The following is a 25,585-nucleotide window of genomic DNA, read 5'->3' as shown; positions in this document are numbered from 1 at the left end:
TCAGTGTTTGGCCATAAAAATTTCAAATTTCATTTAAAATTGAATTTTGAATTTTTTTAAAATTTTAAAAACTCCAAAAATTAATTAAAAAAAATTCACTTCAAGTCACTCACAAAAAATTAAAAATAATTTTAAATTGTAATTATAACACAACTTTAATTTTCAAATACTATTTAATTTTAAAAAAAAATATTTTTTTCGAAATTTCACAAATCTTATGTCCAAACGCCGACTAATCCCCAACATATGCATTTTCCTTTTTCGGAAAAAGAAGCACTTTTAAGTTTTAATCCATTAAATGCTAACACACTATTAGGTCAAATATTTGGCTAAAACTAATGGTGGAACCATTCAGACTGTGGCGATACTTAATCTAGGGGTGTCAAATGTCAATCGTTGGATTAAGCCGATTATTTTATAAAATTTGTATCATACTAATTTTTTGATAATTCTATTATGTATAATCAAAATAAGACTTTTATAAATCGTATCAATTATGTTGGTTTCTCTTCGGTATCAATACAATTCGGTTAATTTTCAGTATTTATTTAAATGTAATTTAAAAGTCACTAGTAGAAGCAGATACCATACGTACTTTTATAGGATTTAGCAAAACTCTCTAGACATTTTACTATTTAAAAGATGATGAATTAAGAAAACATGAAAAATGGCTAGAGTATAGATCCATCAACTATTTTACAATAACGTAAAAGAAACTATGAAAAGACAAAGAAAATATAAATCACACGAGTGGAAGGATATTAAGCAAGCTAGGACTCAAGAATAAAGTCTATAGAAGATTAAATATTTGAAAATTTAAATTTAAATCATACGAAAGGAAACATATTCAATACATTATAGTTTGCTACCTATAATCGCTAGAATGCCTTGTGTTTTACTAGTGAATATGCAAGAAATAATTTAGTTTTAATAGGAATAATATAATAGATTTGGGAATTATGATTTTAAGTTTAGTTACTTATTGGCTTGTAACCATTTCCATAATTTGAAGGCCCAAGGAAAAATTTAATGTTTTATTATTTTTAAACTTAATATAAAAATATATTTTTCTCATGTAAATTTATTCGGTACGGTTCGATATTTTTTCGGATATATTAATTATCGATACAATTATAAATTTATATAAAAACCTATAATTTTATTAAAAGAAACATAAAAATCAATTCGATGCTATCAGTTTTTAAATATCTATTGGCACCGTAAGTTAATCAATCACTTCCCACATCTGTTTTTGCTGCTAATTATTACTCAACCTTTTAGCTTTCCTTTTAGTTTTTCCCCCCCGGTATATTCCCCTTTTTTTTATCTTCTATCCCAACTCTTTCGGTGGAGACGCATTTTCCACAACATCTTTGTGAATGTGATCTCATATTTAATCCAAATATAGATAATATCTATTTTCTCCGTTCCAATTTAGATGAACTTGTTTGATTGAGCACGAAATTTAAGAAAAAAATAAAATTTTTGGAATTTGTGGTTCTAAACAAGTCAGAAAAGGACTCGGAGTATTTGTGTGGTTATAAAAATTTATCATTAAATTGTTACCAAATTTAGAAAGAAATTATTTTTTTGGAACGGACTAAGAAGAAAACAAATTTACATAAACCGGAGGGAGCATTTTCTAACGTTCGTCAACTATGTACAATATACAGGCATCTTCAACATACATAATATAGGTCTTTACTTGACCGTTGACTTAGGTGGTTCATGTCCATTGGCTGTATAAGAAAAAATTTCAAGCTCTCTAGTCAAAACTTAAAAGGTCAAAAGTTGAATGTGAAGGTGACTCTGAGAGCCCGGTTGGACATAAGAAATTTTTCTATTTTTTTCAAATTTTTTTTTTCCCGAAATCAACGTTTGTTCATAAAATTTTCAATTTTCACTCGAAGATGCATTTTAAAATTTTTCGAAAATTTGAACTCCATAAAGTTATTTTTTAAAATTTTCACTCAGATCACTCACTGTAAGCACGTGATTTTTGCGCTATATGAGAATTACTCCCAAAAAAATTCAAAATAAAATGATTTTCCTTGGTGTGCAATTTTGAGTATTTTTGTGACATTTTTGGATGATTATTTGTATTTTTCCTTGCATGTTTATTTGTTAAATTAATAAAAATACAAAAATATGTCGCATTTTGCATGTAGGATTTAATTCTACAATTGTTAGTAATTAAGTTTGTTTTACAAAAATTAAAAATTACAAAAATAGGCATATTTTGCATTTTTAGCATTTAATGTCCAAATATACAATTTTATGCTTAATTATTACTTAATTGTGCGTTAATTGTTATTGGGAGTTAATTTGCTCTTTTATAACTTAATTTAGTTCTTAATAATAATTTAAGTATTTTTATAATTTAATTTTAGAAAAATAAAAGAAGAAAAGAGGGCAAAAATACAAAGAAAAATCGGATTGGGCCACTTCTTCAATTTCAAATCACAGGCACAAACAATTGTCCAACTTTCCCCACGACCCGGTCCACTTCAAACCGGGTCGACCCGGTCCGCCCCATTAACCCAAATACCCAACACCCATTCTTCATTTTTGTCCAACACAAAACAAAACAAAAAGAAGACAAACACAAAAACCCTAAAAACTAAAAAACCATCCGCCCCCTTCCCTATCTTCTTCTTCCCCAAACTCAAAAAAAACATACAACCATGGCAGCCTGTCCACCTCCTCACGTCCAGAACAATCTCCAACACCATCGTCGCTGCCTCGTCGAGCTCGAGCATGAGCTCGCATGGTCGTTGGTCGTTGCCCTTACTTCATCTTCTTCGTTGAGCTCAAGTTTGAGCTCAGGCTGCCATGGCTGCCCCACCCCGTCCAAACGACGAGCACTTTGAATAGTCCAAACTCGACGAGCACTGCCATGGCTGCACCAACGAACCAGTCCAGCGTTCCAGCTGCGCCTGAACGACCCCGGCTCAGGCTGCGCCATCCTCGCCATGAACGACCCCGCCTGCCAGCGTTCCAGCTGCGCTGCTGCTGCTGCCGTTCCAGCTGCTTCTGTGTTTAACCTCGCTTCCATGGCCAAGCTACTTCCGCATCCGTTTCTGCCTTCTGCTTCATCTTCTCCATCCAAACAACCAAACGCACCCCCCAGCTGCTTCTGTTCTGCCGCGTCAACTGATGTTACTGCTTCGGCGTGGCTTCAGTTGTTTCTTAGGTTTGTGTTTGTCATCGTTTGTTCGAGTTTTGGTCGAGGTTCATCAAAACAGTCCGTACATATTTCGTTTCGATCCGGTTAGTAGATTTTGAGTTTTATGTTTGTCCTATTTCGTTCTGATATTTCTCGAATCTAAAATCGGTAGATATTTGATTTTTTGTTTTGTTCATGTTTGAATTTGGTTGAATTAATTTTCAGATTTCAAATGGAAATTTAATTAGTTGTTTTTCATGTTTGTTCTTGTTTAGGTAAAAAAATGTGTTAGTTTAATGTTTGTTAGATTCAAATTGAAATTTAATTAATTATTTCTTCAATTTGTTTCATGTTGTTATGTATTTTCCAGAAATTATTAATGTTGTTTGAATCATTTAATCCGTCATGTTTTTGTTTAAAAATAGATTTAGTTCATGTTCATCTTTGTTTGAAGTTCATGTTTAATCCAGTGATTTAATGTGAGTTTATGTTTGTTTTTGATTTATTGATTTAATTTGAATCATGCATTTTGTTGTTTGTATTGTTGTTTCTTTGCTCGTTCATTTTTTGGTCTAAGTTAACCAGGATTGGTTCCCGATATGGTTAATTTACTTCCATTTATTTGAAGTTGTGTTGTTCATCGTGTTCATATGATTTGTTGTTGAAGATTGCTAAGAAATTGGTCATCTTGGCTATATTTTGGTTAAGTTATGATTAATTGATTGTTTAGAGCTGATGGGGGTAGTTTGATAAATTGCAGTACGTTCAGGGGTAAAATGGTAATTGCAATAAGGTCGGAGGGGTAGTTTGGTAATTGAACATTTATTATAATAGTTTATGTAGGCATGAGGGACAAAATATAATGGGGTGGGGTTTGATATAATTGTTTAACATAATGGGGGACAAAACATAATGTAGTGGAGGGAATATTGCATTTGTTTATGTTAAGCATGGGGGACAAATTGTAATGGGTTGAGGTTGATGTATTTATTTAACGTAGTGGGGGACAAAGCATGCCATTAGGGAATATTTGGGGCTAGGGTCTTGCTATATATAGAGTCATTCTTGACATTAAAAGAGGACCAAAATTTAAGAGAGGGACACTTGAAACATTTTGAGAGTAAAAGAGAAAGGCAATTTGAACTTTCACTTGAATAAATTCCGTTTGCCTTTCCTCGAGTGTGATTCAAAATCAGTAAACTACTGCATCTTGCATCCGTCCCTCTTCTGCTTTGACTGCGATTGCACTTTGGTATTGCTGAGTTTTCAATCTGTTACTGGGTATTCCACTGGTCGTTACTGGTTTTGCGGTGTTGCTAAACCTGTTGTTGCTGTATTATTACTGTTGCTGACTCCTACTTCTTTTCTTCTTGTACTTCCATTTCCAGGTACACATTTGTACACTCTCGGCTTGAAGCGAAATGAAATATTAATCAGGCTTTGTTCCTGTTGAATTCCTCCTGTTTAGATTTGTGTTTGAATATAATTTTCCTTTCTTTGTATAAAAATGTAGTTGATTGATTAATGAATAATGATGTTGCATATGTATAACTTCTTCATCTAATAATGTTAGTTTAAATTAATCAAAGAATAGTTAATCTGTTTTGATATTATTGTGTGTCAATCTCATGTTCTAGTATTATTGAATAATAGAATATAGAATAAAAGCAGTTTTTCTTTGTACAAACTTGATCGCAATTTTCCATTCACTTTAGCCGTAAACTAATAACTAATAAGTGATGGTTTTCAGCATGTAATTAATTGAGAAATTTTCTTTTATTTTTAGAGACAGACTTAATAGAAGAAATGTAGTCACTGTAGGTTTATCCTTAAAAATAAAAATGAGACGAGCCTCGCCAAATAAATCACACATCGCTGGGGCCCTCACTAAATACATAACCATTGACTAGACTTTGGATTTGGCCGTTTAATGAACCTTCACGGCCTCTTCCTAAAATAACAATACGTTAGTCTCTTTAGGACGCGCCTTAATAAATCTTACCTTCTTAAACACGGGTGCACATTTATGTGACCCAAATTCAAATCTCAACGGAGTCGAAATGTGTTAACAACTACGGGTGCATTGATTGTGACGTGGTTTGAGATGCATTTTCACGACGTTGCAATTCTATAAAAATAAATGATAATGATAAAAGCGGTTTTAAATTCAATAAAAGCACATAAGTCACGACATGTATTTAAATCAGATATTTAGCCATTATAACAATTTAAGCGACCGTGCTAGAACCACGGGATTTGAGGGTGCCTAACACCTTCCCTCAGGTCAACAGAATTCCTTACTTAGAATTTCTGGTTCGCAAACTTCATTTGGAAAAGTCGAAAATTTCCTCGATTTGGGATTCAAGATAAACCGGTGACTTGGGACACCAAAAACCAAACCTTTCCCAAGTGGCGACTCTGAATTAAATAAATAATCTCATTTCGAATATTGTCACTTAAATTGGAAAAACTCCCCTCGCACATCTTACCCTTCGGGGCTGGCGCGCAAAAAGGAGGTATGACAGCTCTGGCGACTCTGCTGGGGATAAGTTCAGAACCACTGGTTCAGGGTTCAAGAATTCGAGCTTAGAATAATTGTTATATTTGGCTTTATCTGATTTTTACATGTTTGAGCCTAATGTGCTAAATGCTGCTTTTACCGCTTTGATATTATTTGACTGTATATATAAACTGTGCCGAATCCTTCTCTCTTCACCTCCGGGGATGTGCTTACTGGTTGAGACTCCCTATTCTGTTAGTGTCATACCCTGAAATAAAAAAGAGGCTCGGACAAGTTACGAAGCCGGATGGCCTTTTGGTTCCCGGTAAGTTGCCCCCTCCTCGACTCGAGTTGTCCACTCGGGTACACAGTCTAGAACATATACCCAGGTTATAAACCTAGTATAACGAAACCTCATGCCGGATCCCTAGTAGGAACGCTTATTTGCATCAAGTTGCATTTGACATAGGGGACTCAACACAGGGGTTGGGTCCGTCTAGGACAGGCGATCTGAAATGAAAAGACCATCCTGCTGCATCCCGTTTGTTTTATTTGCTTCAGTTCTGCAGGCTGACCGGTTTCTAAATAAAATTTTAAAAAAAAGAAAAGAAAATAGCAGCGTAGGGAGATAATTACTTATTTTTGGAAAAATAAAACCAATGTACAAGTAGTGTCAAAATCTCGCCGGAATTTTCTTAAAAAAATAAATAAAAAAAATAAATGAAAACAAAATTTGTCTTTTAGTTTGATCTATTAAAAAAATATATATAAAAAAAGAAATTTCCTTTTAATTACTTTCAAAATCCAAAAAAAAGGTATTTATTTAAAAGTAAAAAAAAAAAAGAGGAAAATTCAAAATTCAAAAAATATTGTTTCTTTTGTAGTATCTCTTTTATAAGTTTAGACTAATAGTCCAAGTACTTCCTTAAAAGATTTTCGAAATTTCAAAAAAAATATGAAAAGAAGTTAAAATTCAAAGAAAAAATATTTTTTTTAGTCATCGTCTCTTTTCAAAAAATAATTAAAAAAAAACATATAAAAAAAATTGAAATCAAAAAATATTTTCTCCTTTTCTTTGTAAGTATTTTATTCAGAAAAAAATGTTAGTTTATTTCCTCTACGCCCGATCGACCGAACTACGCGGGTCTGATTCTCACCGGATGTGAGATACGTAGGCAAACCTCATCGGTTCCGGCCCCAATTTTCAAAAAATCCAAAAAAATATTTTTTATTTGTTCCTTCTTTAGAAATCTTTACTTAGAAAATTCAAAAAAAAAAAGAAAGTTTTTAAAACTCAAAAAAAAGTGGGTAGTTTCCTTCTTTTTGAAGTATTTCATACGGAAAAAGAAATAAAAGAAAAAATAATAATAACAAAAGAAATCCAAAATACGGGTTTCCTTTATTTTGAAGTATTTTTCCCAAAAAAATAAAAAAAAATTAGAAAAAAAAGAATATATATATATAAAATTAAAAGTCATAGAATTAAAATATATATATAGTTTTCCTTCTTTAAAAGTCTTTCTTTCGTAAATGTCATAGAATTAAAAATTTAAAGTCCAAAAATATTTTCCTTTTTCTTTAGAAGTACTTTTGTAAATTTAAAAAAAAAAAAAAACTCGAAAATCCAAAATATTTTCTTAAAAGTGCCTCTTTCGAAAATTAAGAGACGACAGCCAAAATCCAAAATAAATATTTTCTTTCTTATTTAGAAAAAGAGAGAACAAATGAAAATTCAAACAAAAATATTTTTTTTTTAAAATTCTCAAAGTTCCAATCAAAAGAAAAGGAATTGCTTTTTTTAGAAGTCTTTCTTTCAAAATAAAAAATAGAGTCAAGTTCAAAAATCCAAAAAAAAAATATATATCCTTTTCTTCTTTTAAAGCATTGTTTTTAGTAAAATCCAAAAGAAAAAAAAATCAAAAAAACAAACCTTTATTCTTTAAAGCACTTTTAAAAAAAAAATAATAATAATAATTAATTTTCAAAAAAAAAAAAAATTAGTTTACTTACTCCATTCACGATCGACCGAACTACGCCGGTTTGATTCTCACAGGGTATGAGATACGTAGGCAACCCTCATCGGGTCCAACCTTCCCCTTTTCAGAAATAGCCAAAATGTCAGAATTTTAATTTATGAGTCAGGTGATGTCGTTTTGTCAAGAATAGCCGAATGTTCCCGAAAGGGACGTCGAAAGGCTGACTTTGCATAAACAACCATTTTTGGTCATTTTTTTTAAAAAAATTCTGACCAAATTGCCCAATGGCCTTAGGATCCTCGTCCTCGAGGCTCTGCAAGGTCATGTTCCCAATGTCGGGTCACCATTCTGAAAAAAAAAGAGTCATAAATAAATCAAGTGATGCTGTTTTTATCAAAAACAGCCAAATGTTCCTGAAAGGGACGACGGAAGGCTGACTTTGCATAAACGGCCACTTTCGATCGTCTTTTAGAGTTTTGATCGGTTGACCCTCACAGCCTTAAAATCTTCATCCCCGAAGTGCTGAAAGGCCGTGTTCGAAAATCGGATCTTTCTTTCTAAAATATAGTCAAATCATTTTTGCTTAAATCACCTTAATAAATATGCAGGATGAGCACAATGCAAAATGAACACTTATTTCTTTATTTTTTGCACTTGTTAGTCCCGAACTACGCAAGATCTGATTCATGCGGGGTCATGATACGTAGGCAATCTCCATCGGATTCGATCATAGCTATAAAATAAATTGAATAAAAAATAAACTGAAAGAAAAGGAGAAAGAAAATTGAGTGAAAAGAAAAAAAAATAGTGAAAAAGGGAAAAAAAGAGTGACAAAATAAATTTAAAAAAAAGAGTGCAAAAAAAAAAGCGGCGAAAACAAGATCAGGAGTGGTTAAAGAGAGGTAGGAATAAAAGAAAAGAGGTACGTAGTGAAGAGGGTTAGTTTAAGGCCGGGATGAAGCATGCAACCCGTTCAAACACATGGTAAAAGCGTTTAACTGTTTAGGTGCATTGCATCCCATCGTGCGATTTCCTATATGTTAAATGCCTCAAAACTTACAAAGTTGTGTGTGTGAGTAAATTAGCCAGGTTCTGTTCAGGTGATTGATTTTGTTGGTATGCGGTGATAAACATGCAGCCTTGCACGCGGCCACAACATTATACACAAAACTGAGCTCTGTTACTCTTCTGCTTTGACTGCGATTGCACTTTGGTATTGCTGAGTTTTCAATCTGTTATTGGGTATTCCACTGGTCGTTACTGGTTTTGCGGTGTTGCTGAACCTGCTGTTGCTGTGTTATTACTGTTGCTGACTCCTACTTCTTTTCTTCTTATACTGCCATTTCCAGGTACACATTGTCACACCTCCTTTTTCCGGCACCGCGAGGTGCGTAGGGAGTTTTTTCCAATTAAAGGACAGTCGAAACGGGATTGGTTTAATTATTTCAGAGTCGCCACTTGGGAGATTTAGGGTGTCCCAAGTCACCAATTTTAATCCCGAATCGAGGAAAAGAATGACTCTATATTACAGTCTGCGTACCAGAAATCCGGATAAGGAATTCTGTTAACCCGGGAGAAGGTGTTAGGCATTCCCGAGTTCCGTGGTTCTAGCACGGTCGCTCAACTGTTATATTCGGCTTATTTATCTGATTTTTAATACAATTATGAACCATGTGCAAATTTTATCTTTTTACCGCTTTATTATTATAATTATTATTTTTTAGGAATGTGAACATCGCTTAAAACATATCTTTGGATTGTGTCACATGAAATGCACCCACAATACGAAACATATTTTATTTGATGTTTTAGGATTTAGATTTGGGTCGCATGAAATGCGCATCCGAGTTTAAGAAGGTAAAATTAATTAAATCGCGCCTAAAGAGTCTAACGCGTCATCATCTTTGGGGAAGGAAGTGAAATTCACTAAACAATCCATCCCTAATTCTAAGTAATTTTTTTTTAATAATTAAATAAATAAATGAGAATGGAGAATCCTATACATTTGTATTATTTACATCTATTTATTTTTAGCGAACTCCTTTAATAGTATCCCTAATGACTACCTTTTTATTATTACTAAGTTTTTTTATAAATATAAAATCAATATCTACATTCTTGAAAATGACATATTAAATAGAAGGGAAAAACAAATATTAGCAGAAAATAATAAAATTATAATCATAGATACAACATGGAATTATCGGAAAGTAAAAAAAATAAAAATAAAAAAAACTAATTATCCCATAGTTGGATTAAAATTCAAATTATTAGTAAGACTTAAGCTTATTGAAACTAATTATTTGCAAATACTGAAAATAAAAATAAAAACTTGAGTACTAAATCATATTTCTAAAAATTTAAACAATTTAACATTAACTAACTTTGTTTTAATTCATCATGTCCTAATACTTGTTTGCAAACTAATTCATGTTATAACTGAAATTAACTACATGATTCGGATTAACTTATCGTTGATGAAAAACCTTCTGAATAAGGAACTTAGTTAATTTTTGCCAAACTGATTCAATAACGCCATTTTTACGTTATTTCTTCTATTTTTTTTATTAAACAGTTTTAATTAATAATCAGGCTTAAATATATTTCCTAATAATCTGGTAAAGGCGTTATTTAATATGTCGCTATAATATGCCTAGTTATGCCGATGACAGTGATTTACAGAATAATAATACATGAATAACCTAAATACAATACAAAAATTAAATTAAACTAAATTAAAAATTTAACACTCCATTCTTCATTTCAGCTTACAAAATGCCAAAATTACAGTTGTGTACCTGATATTGTCAATATAAGAAGAAGAAAGTCAGCAACGTAATACGTAACACAGCAACAGCAACAATAACCAGCAATAACCAGTCAACGAAAATCCCAGTGACAGCTTTGAAAAATTCAAAATAAAATCCAGGAATGCCGAAAATAATGGACAGAAACCAAAGGAAATTTTCAGATTTTTGAAAGGCTAGTTAATCTTCAACCCTTAATTTCTACACCTGTATACCAGAATATTTCTCAGGTGTGTACTACTTTCTCTTCTAATTTTCAAAATTTTTTTTCTTTGTATGTTTTTTCTTTTCTTGAGAGTTTCAATGTTTTTTTTTTCGGAATAAATGTTCAGCTTTTTTTTCAATCTCTTTTTTTCTGTCTGTCTTTTTTTTTTCTTATGTTCAAGACTTCACATATATATATCCCATCCCATAAATCAATTCAAATCAATCCCTTTCTCTACCAAACCCATTATCTTCCCACTCATCCCCATTACATTAAATAAATATATCACACCACCCCATTATATTTTGTCCCCCATGCTTTATTTAAAATAATGCAAGATTCCCCTTTAATTTAAATCTTGTCCCCCCTTTATATTAAATAATCATATCACAACCCACCCCATTTCATTTTGTCCCCCATGCTTCAAATAAACAATTTCAAAATGTACAATTCCTAAACTACCCCTTCCAACCTTACTGAAATTACCAAACTACCCCTGATCGTATTACAAATTTACCAAACTACCCATCAGCTATAACACATCATTTAATCAAACATAACCAAAATATAGTCAATATGATCAATTTCTAACAATGTTCAAACAACAATATGAACATGGATGAACATCATAACAACAATATCACATGAACATGATTTTAACAACATTTCAACAACAAATCATATGAACATAAATTGAACAACCAAGAACAACCAAAATTTGATTGAACAATATTTTTGGCAACAACAAACATATTTTTCGGATTTAAACAACAACAACAATCAAACAAGTATATTCAGATTCTTAAATTCAATAATATTGAACTTAACATCAACTCTAACAACATTACAACAAACAATTCTTATATTAAACTTTAAACAAGATTATGAGAACAATTCAAGCAATAATCATAAATGGTAAACAAGAAATCAAACTATATAAAATTCGGATTCAAGATCATCCAAACAAAGTAGGAACATGAATGAATCTACTTTAACAACAATAACAAACAAGCTTTATTCAACTTCGAATTAAACTTAAACAAAACAAATAAACATATTCAAATTACTAATCTTCAAATAATCAATTAATCTTTTTTAAATTAAATCCAACAAAATTATAACAAATATGCATGATCCAAAAATTAAAACCAAAACATAACTTCACATTAAATCACTGAATTAAAAACGAACTTCAAACAAGATGAAACACGAATTAAATCTATATTAACAACAATCAACGGATTTAAACGATTTAAGCTAACACTTTTCTATATTAAAACTAAATCTTCTCAAACTGAAAAAATAATTTAATTGAATCTTCAATTCAAATCTATCAACAATATAATTAAACTAACCATTTTTATCTAAAAATAAATATGAAAAATGAAACAAACTTATACTAATTTCAAATCTGAAAATATCAAACAAATTATGGATGAAAATAAACTTAGAACAACTAACCGTAAATGACCAATGACGAACATCGAACGAACTCTAAACGAAACCAACGAAACTTGGACATAAACGGACTTGAAGACGACGAAGCAACAAGCATCAGTGAAAGATGAAGAAAACGCAGCAGCGACGAGCAAGATCGTCCATGGTCAGCAGCGATGGAGCAGCTGCGAAGAAGAAAACGGGCAGCAGTGGCAGCAGCAGCGGCAACACGGCATCGGCAGCAGCAATCCGGCAGCGAAGGCAGCAACACGTCGCGGACAGCCATGGACGACGACATGGTCGACGTCGAAGCTCGTCCATGGCTGTGTTCGTTTGGTCATTTGATTGAAACAGAAGCAGCAGCATCGGCAGCAGCACGATGGAGGGAGTAGCTGCGACAACCGGCGACGAAGAGAAGACGCAGTCGCGACAGCAGCCATGGCAACGAGCGGAGCTGTAGCGGCGACAAGGCATCGACTGCGTAGTTGTCCAGGAACTAAAGCACGGCCATGGCAATCACTGAAGCAGCAGATGTGTCGAGAAAAGGGTGCAGCAACAGTAAAAAAAACATCGCGACACGGCGAGAAGGATGAAGTCGCGTTGGTGGTTTTTGAGGTCGTTCATGGTTTCTGAGGTTGTTCATGGGAGGGCAGCTTGGAGACGACATGTGTGTGTGTGCAGTGAGGAGGATGGAAGGGAAGCCATTGATGCTAGGGAGAAACTTGGAGAAGAAGAAGCAAAGGTGGGGGGGGGGGGGCGGATGACTTAGGTCTTTTAGGGTTTTTTCTTTCTTTTTTTTTTGTTTTGTTTTTGTTTTGTAAAAATGAAAGACAAATGGGGTTTGAGTCTTTTGGGTTATGGACTGGGTCGACCCAGTTCGAAATGGACTGGGTCGTAGAGAAGATTGGGCCATTTTTTGGGCTTGTGGCTTGAAATTGAAGAAGAGGCCTAATTCCGACTTTCTTTATATTTTTGCTTTCTTTTCTTCTTTTATTTCTCTAAAACTAAATTATAAAAATACTTAAACTATTATTAAGAATTAAATTAAGTTATAAAAGCGCAAATTAACTCCCAATAACAATTAACGCACAATTAAGTATTAATTAAGCATAAAATTGTATATTTGGACATTAAATGCTAAAAATGCAAACGATGCTTATTTTTGTAATTTTTAAATTTTTGTAAAACAAATTTAATTACTAACAACTATAGAATTAAATCCTACATGCAAAATGCGACATATTTTTGTATTTTTTATTAATTTATCAAATAAACACGCACAGACAAATACAAATAATTATTCAAAATGTCACAAAATATCACAAAATGGCACACCAAGAAAAATCATTTTATTTTTGAATTTTTTGGGAGTAATTCTCATATAGGGCAAAAATCACGTGCTTACAGCTGCCCCTCTTTGCCCGGATACACGAAGGGTTTTCGTGCAAAGATAAAGCGAGCGATTTTTGCCCATTCGCGTACTCCGTTGAAGCATTTTTTTTGAAAAAGATTTGACCGAACCTTTGCTTCAAAGGTTTCCTACATATCCTGGGCTAAACAGGAATCAGGTCAATGTAGTTCGGGAAATTTTGGTAGCTGGGACTACCGTTGGACTGCAATGTTACTGTTGTTGCATGCTATTATTATTGCTTACCGATCTCCTTGTTACACCGTGCTTAAAAAAACAAGAAGCTAGGCTAGAGTACAATTTATTTTTGTTGCCTTGCTTCCTTGTCTGCTTGCATTTCTTTCGGTGCTTTTCTTCCGATGCTTTTCTTCCTTTTGACACATGGACTTGAGTTTATGCTGGGACCCCTTGTTGCAACCTTCTGCTTCCCGGTGCTGGGGAATTTTATTGTTTATTGCTGGGGATTCCTGTTGTAACCTTCCGCCTTCTGGTGGGGTTACTGATTCCAAACTCTGTAATACAAGACTAAAAAGTTGCTTCAATGCAAAATTATGAAATGTATGCCCGCATTATACTGGTGGACGACCTAGAACTGAAATGTATTCCCGCATTTTACTGGTGGGCGACCTAGAACAGAAAAGTATTCCCGCATTATACTGGTGGGTGACCTAGAACTTAAAAGTATTCCCGCATTATACTGGTGGGCGACCTAGAACCTAAATGTATTCCCGCATTATACTTGTGGGCGACCTAGAACATGAAATGAAAACATAAATGTATACCCGCATTATACTGGTGGGTGACCTAGAAATGGAAAACTGAAATGTATGCCCGCATTATACTGGTGGGCGACCTAGAATATGGAATGAAAACATAAATGTATACCCGCATTATACTGGTGGGTGACCTAGAAATGGAAAACTGAAATGTATGCCCGCATTATACTGGTGGGCGACCTAGAACTGAAATGTATTCCCGCATTATACTGGTGGGCGACCTAGAACTGAAATGTATTCCCGCATTTTACTGGTGGGCGACCTAGAACTTAAATGTATTCCCGCATTTTACTGGTGGGCGACCTAGAACTTAAATGTATTCCCGCATTTTACTGGTGGGCGACCTAGAACTTAAATGTATTCCCGCATTTTACTGGTGGGCGACCTAGAACTTAAATGTATTCCCGCATTTTACTGGTGGGCGACCTAGAACTTAAATGTATTCCCGCATTATACTGGTGGACAACCTAGAACTGAAATGTATTCCCGCATTATACTGGTGGGCGACCTAGAACTTAAATGTATTCCCGCATTTTACTGGTGGGTGACCTAGAACATGAAATGAAAAGACAGAAATGTATTCCCGCATTATACTGGTGGGTGCCTAATTGGTAAAGAATAATTTGAATTTGTTTCCTCTATTCTCCGAGAAAATTTCCACTTGTGGCAGAAAATTTTATGCCCCAATTCTGGCGATCTCTCTTATGGCGTATTTTTAGGCCATCATCAACACTTTATTTTCCTGTTCAAATCAAAGAAAATTTAGTTAGTTAGTTTTTTTTTTTTTTTTTTTTTGAAATATGGCGAATGGTCATGTCACTCCTGATGGGGATGATTGTTCCCTTTCCCTTATTCTTGTTCGGCGTTCTCAAAACTTGTTGGGGATGATGTTATTTGCTGGGGATAACATTCTGCTGGGGATGGTTTTTCCATTTATCCCTTCACCATTTTGTATCTCAAAAATTTCTGGAGGTTATTTTGCCGAAGATGAATTTTCCCTTCTTCCCTTCCCCTTCTGTGTTGTCCGACCACCTCGTAGCTTGGTCGATATTCGGTCGGAGTACTCTGGGGATCGTCTTGGAACTAGGCTTACAATTTCCTCAACATTTTTTTTTCCGGCTCTTCCCCGTACTTTCCTTGCCATTTTAGGACAGTATTATTCGGCCTAGCAACCCACGTCTTTTGCCTTATTGCCTTGTCTCTTGCCTGACCTTTTCACTTTTTATGTTGTACCATTTTGGCAACTGGTAGTAAGCTCTGAAAGACCTTCCTTAAAACATAAATTTCTAGAAAAATTCTTTTAAACAACGAAATGAAAAGATAGAAAAATGAGAAAATCTTTCTGAACAAAAAAAATGAACTTATCTGGGTGATACAACCGATTCCAATGATCATGTTGTGCATTCCGGATTAATCAACCCAGTCTATTTGTGTCGATCAAACTTTCTGATGTCTTCACTTGCTGGGGATAAATAGGTGCCCAATTCTTCGCAAAATACGGATCTTTTCCGTCAATCTATCTTGTCGCCTTATAGTGCCCTTCGCGGGGTTTTCACTAACAAGGCTCTCTCATTTCTCACAACTCCCGTCGCCTTATGGTGCCTGTGAAGGTTTTCACCGATAAGACTCTCTCATTTTGTATTTCTCAGCTTACGTCGCCTTATGGCGCCTGTGAAGGTTTTCGCCGATAAGACTCTCTCATCTTATTTTCTCAGCTTGGGATTGGAGTGTTGCCGATAAGATTTATCTCTGCCGGGAATTCTTTTGGCTATAAATTCTTTCAATTCATGATCCTCATTCAGTCAGGGACCGATGTTTTATTCTTGGTTTTCATTTGCCTATCTTAACACCTCTCGGATACTGATCGGGAGGTCTTTTTTTTTGGATATCAATATAGGTTTTAGAAGAAAAGGATATAAAATTCAAAATAACTTTGATGGGTAAAGTATTACAACTCTTGGAATCAAACTTTTTTTTTTTTTCAAAATTTAGAAACATAATTTCTGCCCCAGTTTTCTTACTTGGGGATTTTTCTTTTGATTTTTTTTTTTTTATTACCTTATGACCGAGCCGTGAGGCGCCTACGTATCCTCTTTGAGGAATCAGGTCGAACGTAGTTCACTGACTCCTTTGTTTTCTTGCGACCTTCAAAAAGTTTTTTTTTCATACATTTTTTCATTAATGATTCCAAGAGAGGGGTATAAAAAGATAAGTATGGCTCAAAGGGGTAAAGCAAAGGTTAAAAGTGTTTGGATAGAAGAAAGAATTGCCTCCGTCATTTCATTATCCGATAAGCACTAAGTACAAACAAACAAATAAACAACAAAAGAAATTACACATAATATCTTTTGACTGCATCAGAATTGATAGCCATGTCGACGCATCTTCCTTCAACATCCATCAGACGTAAAGCGCCATTGGATAATACTCTGGTCACAATATACGGCCCTTGCCAATTCGGGGCGAACTTGCCTTTTGCCTCAATCTGATGTGGGAGGATCCGTTTCAATACTTGTTGCCCTACTTCAAATTTTCTGGGCGCACCTTCTTATTGTATGCTCTTGCCATTCTCTTTTGATACAACTGGCCATGACATACTGCTGCCAATCTTTTTTCATCCATTAAACTCAGCTGCTCTAGTCGGGTTTTGACCCATTCATCATCGTCAATCCCGGCCTCAGCGATAATTCGAAGGGAAGGAATTTCAACTTCTGCTGGTATTACTGCTTCGGTTCCGTATACCAACAAATAAGGAGTCGCACCTATTGAAGTACGAACAGTAGTGCGGTATCCTAACAACGCAAATGGTAGCTTTTCATGCCATTGTCTGGATCCTTCAATCATTTTCCTCAATATCTTTTTTATATTTTTGTTGGCTGCCTCAACTGCTCCATTCGCCTTGGGCCGATACGGAGTGGAATTACGGTGTGTAATCTTAAACTGTTCACATACTTCTCTCATCAAGTTGCTATTAAGATTAGCACCATTGTCCGTGATTATTATATTTGGGATCCCAAATCTACAAATGATATGGGAATGGACGAAATCCACCACTGCCTTCTTGGTTACAGACTTAAAAGTTTTGGCTTCAACCCACTTAGTGAAATAATCGATGGCTACCAGAATGAACCTGTGACCGTTCGAAGCTGCCGGCTCGATAGGCCCAATGACATCCATGCCCCATGCTACAAATGGCCATGGTGCGGACATTGTATGCAATTCCGTTGGTGGAGAATGAATCAGATCTCCGTGTATCTGACACTGATGGCATTTTCGTACGAAACTGATACAATCATGCTCCATAGTGAGCCAATAATATCCCGCTCGCAGAATCTTCTTTGCCAACACATATCCGCTCATATGGGGCCCACAGACTCCAGCATGTACCTCTGTCATCACTATCGTGGCTTGACCTGCATCAATACATCTCAGCAATCCCAGATCTGGGGTTCTTTTGTACAACATTCCTCCACTGAGGAAAAATCCATTTGCCAGTCGTCGAATGGCTCTCTTTTGATCTCCGGTTGCCTGCTCCGGGTATATTCCTATCCTGAGGTATTCCTTGATATCATAAAACCATGGCTCGCCATCCATTTCTTCTTCTATTATGTTGCAGTAGGCATGCTGATCACGAACCTGAATATACAATGGGTCAACATGGATTTTGTCTGGATGGTGCAACATCGATGCTAAAGTGGCCAAAGCATCGGCAACCTCATTGTGAACTCTCGGGATGTGTCTGAACTCCACTGATCGAAATCGCTTGCTCAAATCGTGCAAACATTGTCGGTATGGTATAAGCTTCAAATCCCGTGTTTCCCATTCACCCTGGATCTGATGTACTAGGAGGTCCGAGTCTCCCAAGACCAAGACGTCCTGAACATCCATGTCTGCAGCCAATCGTAGGCCCAAAATACATGCCTCATATTCAGCCATGTTGTTAGTACAATAGAAACGTAGCTGAGCTGTAACAGGATAGTGATGTCCTGTTTCTGAAATAAGTACTGCTCCTACTCCAACTCCTTTCGCATTAGCAGCCCCATCAAAGAAAAGCTTCCACCCTGGCTCCTCATTCAGTTCTAACTCCTCTATATGTATCACTTCTTCATCAGGAAAATACGTCCTCAAAGGCTCGTATTCTTCATCAATAGGATTCTCAGCTAAGTGATCGGCCAATGCTTGAGCTTTCATGGCCGTCCTCGTCACATAGACAATGTCGAACTCTGTGAGTAATATCTGCCATTTTGCCAATCTTCCTGTGGGCATAGGCTTCTGGAAAATATACTTTAATGGATCCAGACGTGAAATAAGGTATGTAGTATGTGACGACAGATAATGCTTAAACTTCTGTGCTACCCAAGTTAGAGCACAACATGTTTTCTCAAGTTGAGTGTACTTATTCTCATAGACTGTAAACTTCTTGCTGAGATAATAGATGGCTTGCTCTTTTCTTCCTGTGATGTCGTGTTGACCCAACACGCAACCAAACGAATGATCCAGGACCGTTAGATAAAGGATTAATGGCCTCCCCGACTCAGGTGGAACCAATACAGGTGGATTAGATAAATAACCTTTGATCTGGTCAAATGCCTTCTGACATTCTGCCGTCCATTCTATCGCGGCATCTTTCCTCAACAATCGAAAGATGGGTTCACAAGTTGTTGTGAGCTGAGCGATGAATCTGCTGATATAGTTCAACCTTCCCAACAGACTCATTACTTCTGTTTTGTTCCTCGGTGGCGGCAATTCCTGGATGGATTTGATCTTTGACGGATCCAACTCAATGCCTCGCCGACTGACGATAAATCCTAACAGCTTTCCAGATGGAACACCAAATGCACATTTGGCTGGGTTGAGCTTAATGTCGTACCTTCGAAGTCTTTGGAAAAACTTCCTAAGGTCTGCTACGTGGTCTTCCTGACGCTTGGATTTGATGATCACATCATCTACGTTCACTTCGATCTCTTTATGTATCATATCATGGAACACAGTAGTCATTGCTCTCATGTACGTTGCCCCAGCGTTCTTCAAACCGAATGGCATTACCCGATAACAATAAGTCCCCCATGGCGTAATGAAAACTGTTTTCTCTGCATCTTCTTCATCCATCAAAATCTGATGATACCCAGCGTAGCAATCCACAAAGGAGCCGATTTCTTTCCCGGCGCAATTGTCGATCAAGATATGGATATTGGGCAATGGAAAGTTATCCTTTGGGCTTGCCCTGTTCAGATTACGGTAGTCGACGCATACCCTGATCTTCCCATCTTTCTTTGGTACTGGCACTACATTAGCCAACCAATCAGGATATCGAGAGACCCGAATAACCTTTGCTTGCAGCTGCTTGGTTACTTCTTCTTTAATCTTCACACTCATATCTGTTTTGAACTTCCTCAGTTTCTGCTTGACAGGAAGACAGGCCGGGTCAATGGGCAATTTGTGAACCACTAGCTTGGTGCTTAAACCCGGCATGTCGTCATATGACCATGCAAAAATATCTTTAAACTCAATGAGTGCTTTGATTAATTCTTCCCTGATGCCAGGCTCAATGTGGATGCTGATTTTGGTTTCTCGGACATTATCTGCATCCCCTAGATTTACAGCCTCGGTGTCATTCAGATTAGGCTTGGGTTTCTCTTCAAATTGGCATAGTTCTCGGTTTATTTCCTCGAAGGCTTTATCCTCATCATATTCAGACTCATAATCGATCTCTTGTATCATTAAATCAGAGTCAGATTGATTTATTAGACTAGGTCGAAGATCCGTCGTGCATGCCATGTCATTAGAACCAGTAAAAAGAGAACTGTTCAGAAAGAGAAAAGAATAAAACAAAATTAAAATGAGACAAGAAAAGAGTTTTATTAAAATGCGGGATAACAGGGTTCACACTTTTACAAGATAAAATGAGATTTGGATTACACCCTGAATAATCCGAAAAATAAAAAAGCAAAAATCAAAGCCTACTACCAGGACTCTCCCCGAGTAGGAAGAGGAGTAACCGTCCAATTGTTGGTTTTGGCTTCAGGCCCCATAAACTGTATGTCTGTTCCACTGGAACCCTCTCCGACTTCTACCATATTGACATTAGTGAACAATCTTTCGAAACTCTGATTCAGATCCCCGTCAATCCCAATCAATCGCCCGAGAACTTTCGGGACTGGTGACCCCTTGGCGCTTGCTCTAACAAAAGATCTTGAGAGACGTGGCACAGGTTTGGGAAGAAACCAAACTTTCTTCTTCATTTTCCGAGCTCGTTTTACATCTGCCGCAGTCGGTTTGAACCCCAACCCAAAGGTCTCCAAATTCTTGGGCAAGGAAACAGGTTGAACAATTCCCTGAAGTTCAGCTCCCAAGCCTTTTCCTGGCATAAACCCATTACCTAGCATTTCTGAAACCATCATAACCGTTGCGGAAGCTATCCTAGGATGCTGAATGATTTCACCCTCGGGGATCTTGTTTGCCGACACTGCATCAAAAATCTGGTAGACCCAGGGACCTTTGTCATCATTAGTCTCTATGAAGGGTACAATGGCGCCTCCTACGGTGCACGCAGTGTCCTCGCCGTGCAATACGACCTCTTGTCTATCCCACTCGAACTTGACCATCTGATGCAAGGTGGATGGCACTGCTTTGGCTGCATGGATCCACGGACGTCCCAACAGAAAGTTATAAGATACCGTAGCATCTAATACCTGGAATTCCATGGTAAACTGGACTGGACCGATGGTCAACTCAAGTATAATATCCCCCACGGTGGCTGTTCCATTTCCGTCAAATCCTCGGACGCAAATGCTATTCTTTTGGATTCTTCCGTGGTCGATCTTCAATTGGTTCAGGGTGGATAATGGACAAATATTGGCACTTGAGCCGTTATCCACTAATGCCCGAGTAACTGCCGAATCTTCACATTTGACAGTTAGGTAGAGAGCTTTATTATGCTCCGTGCCCTCCACTGGCAGATCATCATCTGAAAATGTTACCCTGTTCACCTCGAAAATTTTGTTGGCAATCGTTTCCAGGTGATTTACAGAAATTTCATTGGGCACATGAGCTTCATTCAGTATCTTCATCAGGGCCCGACGATGTTCATCCGAATGGATTAATAATGATAGCAGTGAGATCTGGGCCGGTGTTTTCTTCAACTGTTCGACCACGGAGTAATCCTGCACTTTCATCTTCTTTAAGAAATCCTCAGCTTCTTCTTCTGACACAGGTTTCTTTATTGCAGCTGGATTGGGTCTTCTCAATTCCGCCGGAGCAAAACACCGTCCTGATCGAGTCAGTCCCTGCGCCTCACAACTATTCTCCTCCACTTGTTGTCCCTTGTACATCACCACTGCCTTTTCATACTTCCAAGGCACAGCCTTGCTATCAATTATTGGTGTTTGGACTACTGGTTTTATGATGACCAGTTCCCTGCAGACCCCTTTCACAACAACCACGGGTGTAGATGATGCTCCCGTTATTACCAACTTGGCTGGTTCTGGTTTCCTTGTAGCGGCAGATGGATTCTTCCCCAATATCACCACTGGCTTGACATCTTCCCCTTTCAACTTTACCCCTGCTTCCTCATTGATCGATTTTTCTTTTGGAGTGGCACGGATCATCATCACTGTCTGTGGGGGTTTCTTCGGCTCCCCTACTTCGTGCACAAGCTCGATCATGTGGGCTTCAGGGTGCTTTGGCAATGGGTTCTGGTTAATGTTAGGTGCCTCCGGTGCCTGTACCTCGATCTTGTTGGTATCAATAAGATCTTGTATTGCATGTTTCAGCCTCCAACATTTCTCGGTATCATGTCCGGGAGCTCCCGAACAATATTCACATCTTACCGAGTGATCCATATTTTGGGGTAAGGGATTTGGTAATCTAGGCTCAACAGGATTTAATAAACCCAACTGCCTCAATTTGTGGAACAAGGCAATATAAGTTTCCCCCAACTCAGTAAAAGTTCTTTGCCTCTGCAATCTTTCATTTCTGGCGGCCGGATTTCCCCTGAAACCCATCCCTGGAGGGTTCCTGTAGGCTCTTGGTGGTGGATAGGTGTTTTGTGGTGGTGGGTATGTGTTATGTGGAGGTGGGTATGTGTTATGTGGAGGTGGGTATGTATTGTGGGGAACCGGCGTGCGCCATTGTGGGCGAACCGGAGGTTGGGTGTATGTCTGGGCTTGATGGACGGTGAAATGTTGTTCTTGTGGTTGGTAGTAGGGTTGTGGAGGGTAATTTGGAATGTGTGGGTAGTTTAGACGATGGGGTCTGGGTTGGTAATGAGGGGAAGGACCTCTAGATCTGGACCAATTGTCGGCCTCTAATGTCGTGACCTCCTCTCTCCTTTTCTTCCCTAGCGCACCTCCCGTGCCGCTCTGAATGGCCTGAGTTGTTGCCTTAATTGCCGAATAACTCAGGATTTTATTAGACTTAAGTCCCTCTTCTATCATACCTCCCATTTTCACAACTTCATTAAATGATTTGCCAACTGACGTCACCAAGTGACCAAAGTAAGTTGGCTCGAGAGTTTGTAAGAAGTAATCCACCATTTCTCCTTCTCTCATTGGGAGATCAACTCTGGCTGCCTGTTCTCTCCATCGGAACCCAAATTCTCGGAAGCTCTCTCCGGGTTTCTTCTCGAGCTTTAGCAATGTGAGACGGTCTGGGACTATCTCAAGGTTGTATTGGAAATGTCCTGCGAAAGCCTGTGCCAAGTCATCCCAGGTGTACCACCTGCTCGGATCTTGTCTTGTATACCACTCTAACGCCGACCCGCTCAAACTCTGGCCAAAGTAAGCTATTAATAGCTCATCTTTGCCCCCTGCTCCCCTCATTTTGCTACAAAAACCTCGTAGATGTGCCATAGGATCACCATGCCCTTCGTATAAATCGAACTTGGGCATTTTGAACCCTGCTGGTAATTGAACGTCAGGGAAAGGGCATAGATCCTTGTAAGCCACGCTGACTTGGTTACCTAACCCGTGTATGTTCCTGAAGGATTGCTCCAGGCTTTTAAATTTCCGCATCACCTCGTCCTGCTCTGGGCTCTTAGCCGGCTTTTCAATCTCCGCCGGGACCTCAAAGTGGGGATTATAGGTATGTGGCTCGGGTGCTTTGAATGTGAGTTCAGGGGGGTAGTATTGTGTATCGTGAGCCTGAAACAATGGCTCACTAGATGATCTGTGCAATGGGGCTGGGGGAGGTGCCACAAAGACGGGAACATTTGGTGGAGGAGGGTTTTGAGTGGGTGGTGGAGCTTGGGAATCATAAGCCTCTCTTCCCTGATAATAATGATGGCTTGGGAAACTTGTTGAAGGACCGGGAGAAGGGTATTCCGGCGTGTGTGTTGGTTGGAGGGTAGGAGTAACGGGTAATTCTTGCCCCTTCTGGGCTCTAGCTAAGGCTATCTGCATTTCATTCATTTCTAGCCTCATTTTTTCCATTTTCTCCAGGGCTTCTTTCAGCATCTGATTGGCCGTTTTTTCTGACTCAACGCTGTTGTCTGACCCAGTCATACTTTCTGGTATAGGACCTTTTGATCTTGTCTGATAATGGTACGGTGCCAGTACGCTCTAACAACTAACTGATATTGGTATGAAAAAACAACAAACTTGTCAGTGGTAGAGTCTTAACAGATATTGTAATTGCACGTTAGGGGGATGCAATGCTCCTAGGCAGTTAATCATTTCTAACATGCTTTTGCTCCGATCCGCATGCATCATCCCGGCTTATTTTTGCTCTGACAAATATATATTCTTCCTCTTTTTTTTTTTTTTCTTCTTTTTTTTTTCTTTTTAATTACGGTCGAATCCTATAGAGATTGCCTACGTATCGTGACCCCGCACGAATCAGACCAAGCGTAGTTCGTGCCATAAGACCAAATATTTTTTTTTTTTTTTTTTTTATATTACTCAAAAATAATGCTATTACAAGCCATCACAGAAAAAACAAAAAATACAGACTTTATATATATATATATATATATATATATATATATATATATATATTTTTTTTTTTTTTTTTTTTTTTTTGAGAATGTTTGAAGAAAAGGAAAAAACATATGGGTAGACAACAGACTCGAAAAACAAACAAGTGCAAGATTGAACTAGGGATACATTAAAGCTTTGAATTTTGGTGCCCGCGAGGCATCATTCGGCCTTTCCGCGGGCTTGGGGGCCAGGCTTCTTTGCAAGCTTTTTAGTTCCTCCATGATCTGATGGACATAACCCATGATTGAGGCAAATAGGACATCACGAGGCATCTCTTCACATGTTAGGCACTTTGTGGTGATATAGCGCCCTATATCATTGATCCTACCCCTGATTCTATCCCTCTCTATGCACAGCTGTTCTATCCGTTGATTCTTTAGTCCCAATATTCGAGTATTGTCAATGAGCTGCTCTTGGAACCTCTCCATTTGTTCTTCCATCCGGGCTATCGACTCATGGTAGTGTTCTCTATATGTTCTAGCATCCTGGGCTTGTTTGAGGACCCGATTATTGAGAATGGAGTTTATCTCTCTCAATGTCGCGACACTCATTTCATAGTCCCTTTTTACTTTCCATAGGTGCTCTCTCCGTGATGTTGTAACTATAGCCCACCTGACCCGCATTCTTGTTATACAAGCCTGGGATCTCTCCAAGTCTTCTCGGCTTTGGCTGACTTGATTTCTCAATTCCGCTATCAACCTTTCATCAGATCGACGTTTCTGTCGGTCGCTATCACTCTTACTGACTTGGCGAATTCGGGCTTTCAGTGCCTGGTTTTCTTTGGCTAATTTGTTCTTCTCACCCTGCTCTGAGGCTACCTGAACGTTGTTTTCAAACATAAGTCTTTCAATTTGTCGCTTCAGCTTCCCGATTTCAACCCGGTAGCCTTCCTCTCTCTCTAACCAGCCCCACTGTTCCTGCGAATCATCCGTAAATTGTTGGACGTGAGCTCTTTTGGCAGGCCTCTGACGAATCTGGAACCTTTTCCCGAACCAAACATCGTATTTTGGGTCTACCTCACCCTTAGCCAGCTCTCGAACCATAGTCTTGGGTTCAAGGAATCTACATTCGTGCCACAACTTTCTAATTTTTCCTTCGGGGAACACGACTCCTGGACTCAACTCAATGGCGTGCTTGCTTAGATCCTCATCAGTGGGAATTACCTGAAATCTTCCTAGTTGGCGCAGTACCCGATGAGGAGCATATGGTTGGATGCTACGAAGTCCCATCAAAAGAACATGACATTCCTCGGCCGCCATGTATATTACCTCAGTATCATTCAACCACCCAAATGCCCATTCAACTTGGTCGGCTGTTGTTGACCTCAATTGTGCAA

The sequence above is a fragment of the Nicotiana tabacum genome, chromosome 7 (genome assembly GCF_000715075.1).
Source record: "Nicotiana tabacum cultivar K326 chromosome 7, ASM71507v2, whole genome shotgun sequence".
Lineage (NCBI taxonomy): Eukaryota > Viridiplantae > Streptophyta > Magnoliopsida > Solanales > Solanaceae > Nicotiana > Nicotiana tabacum.
Note: the sequence above shows the minus strand (reverse complement) of the source record.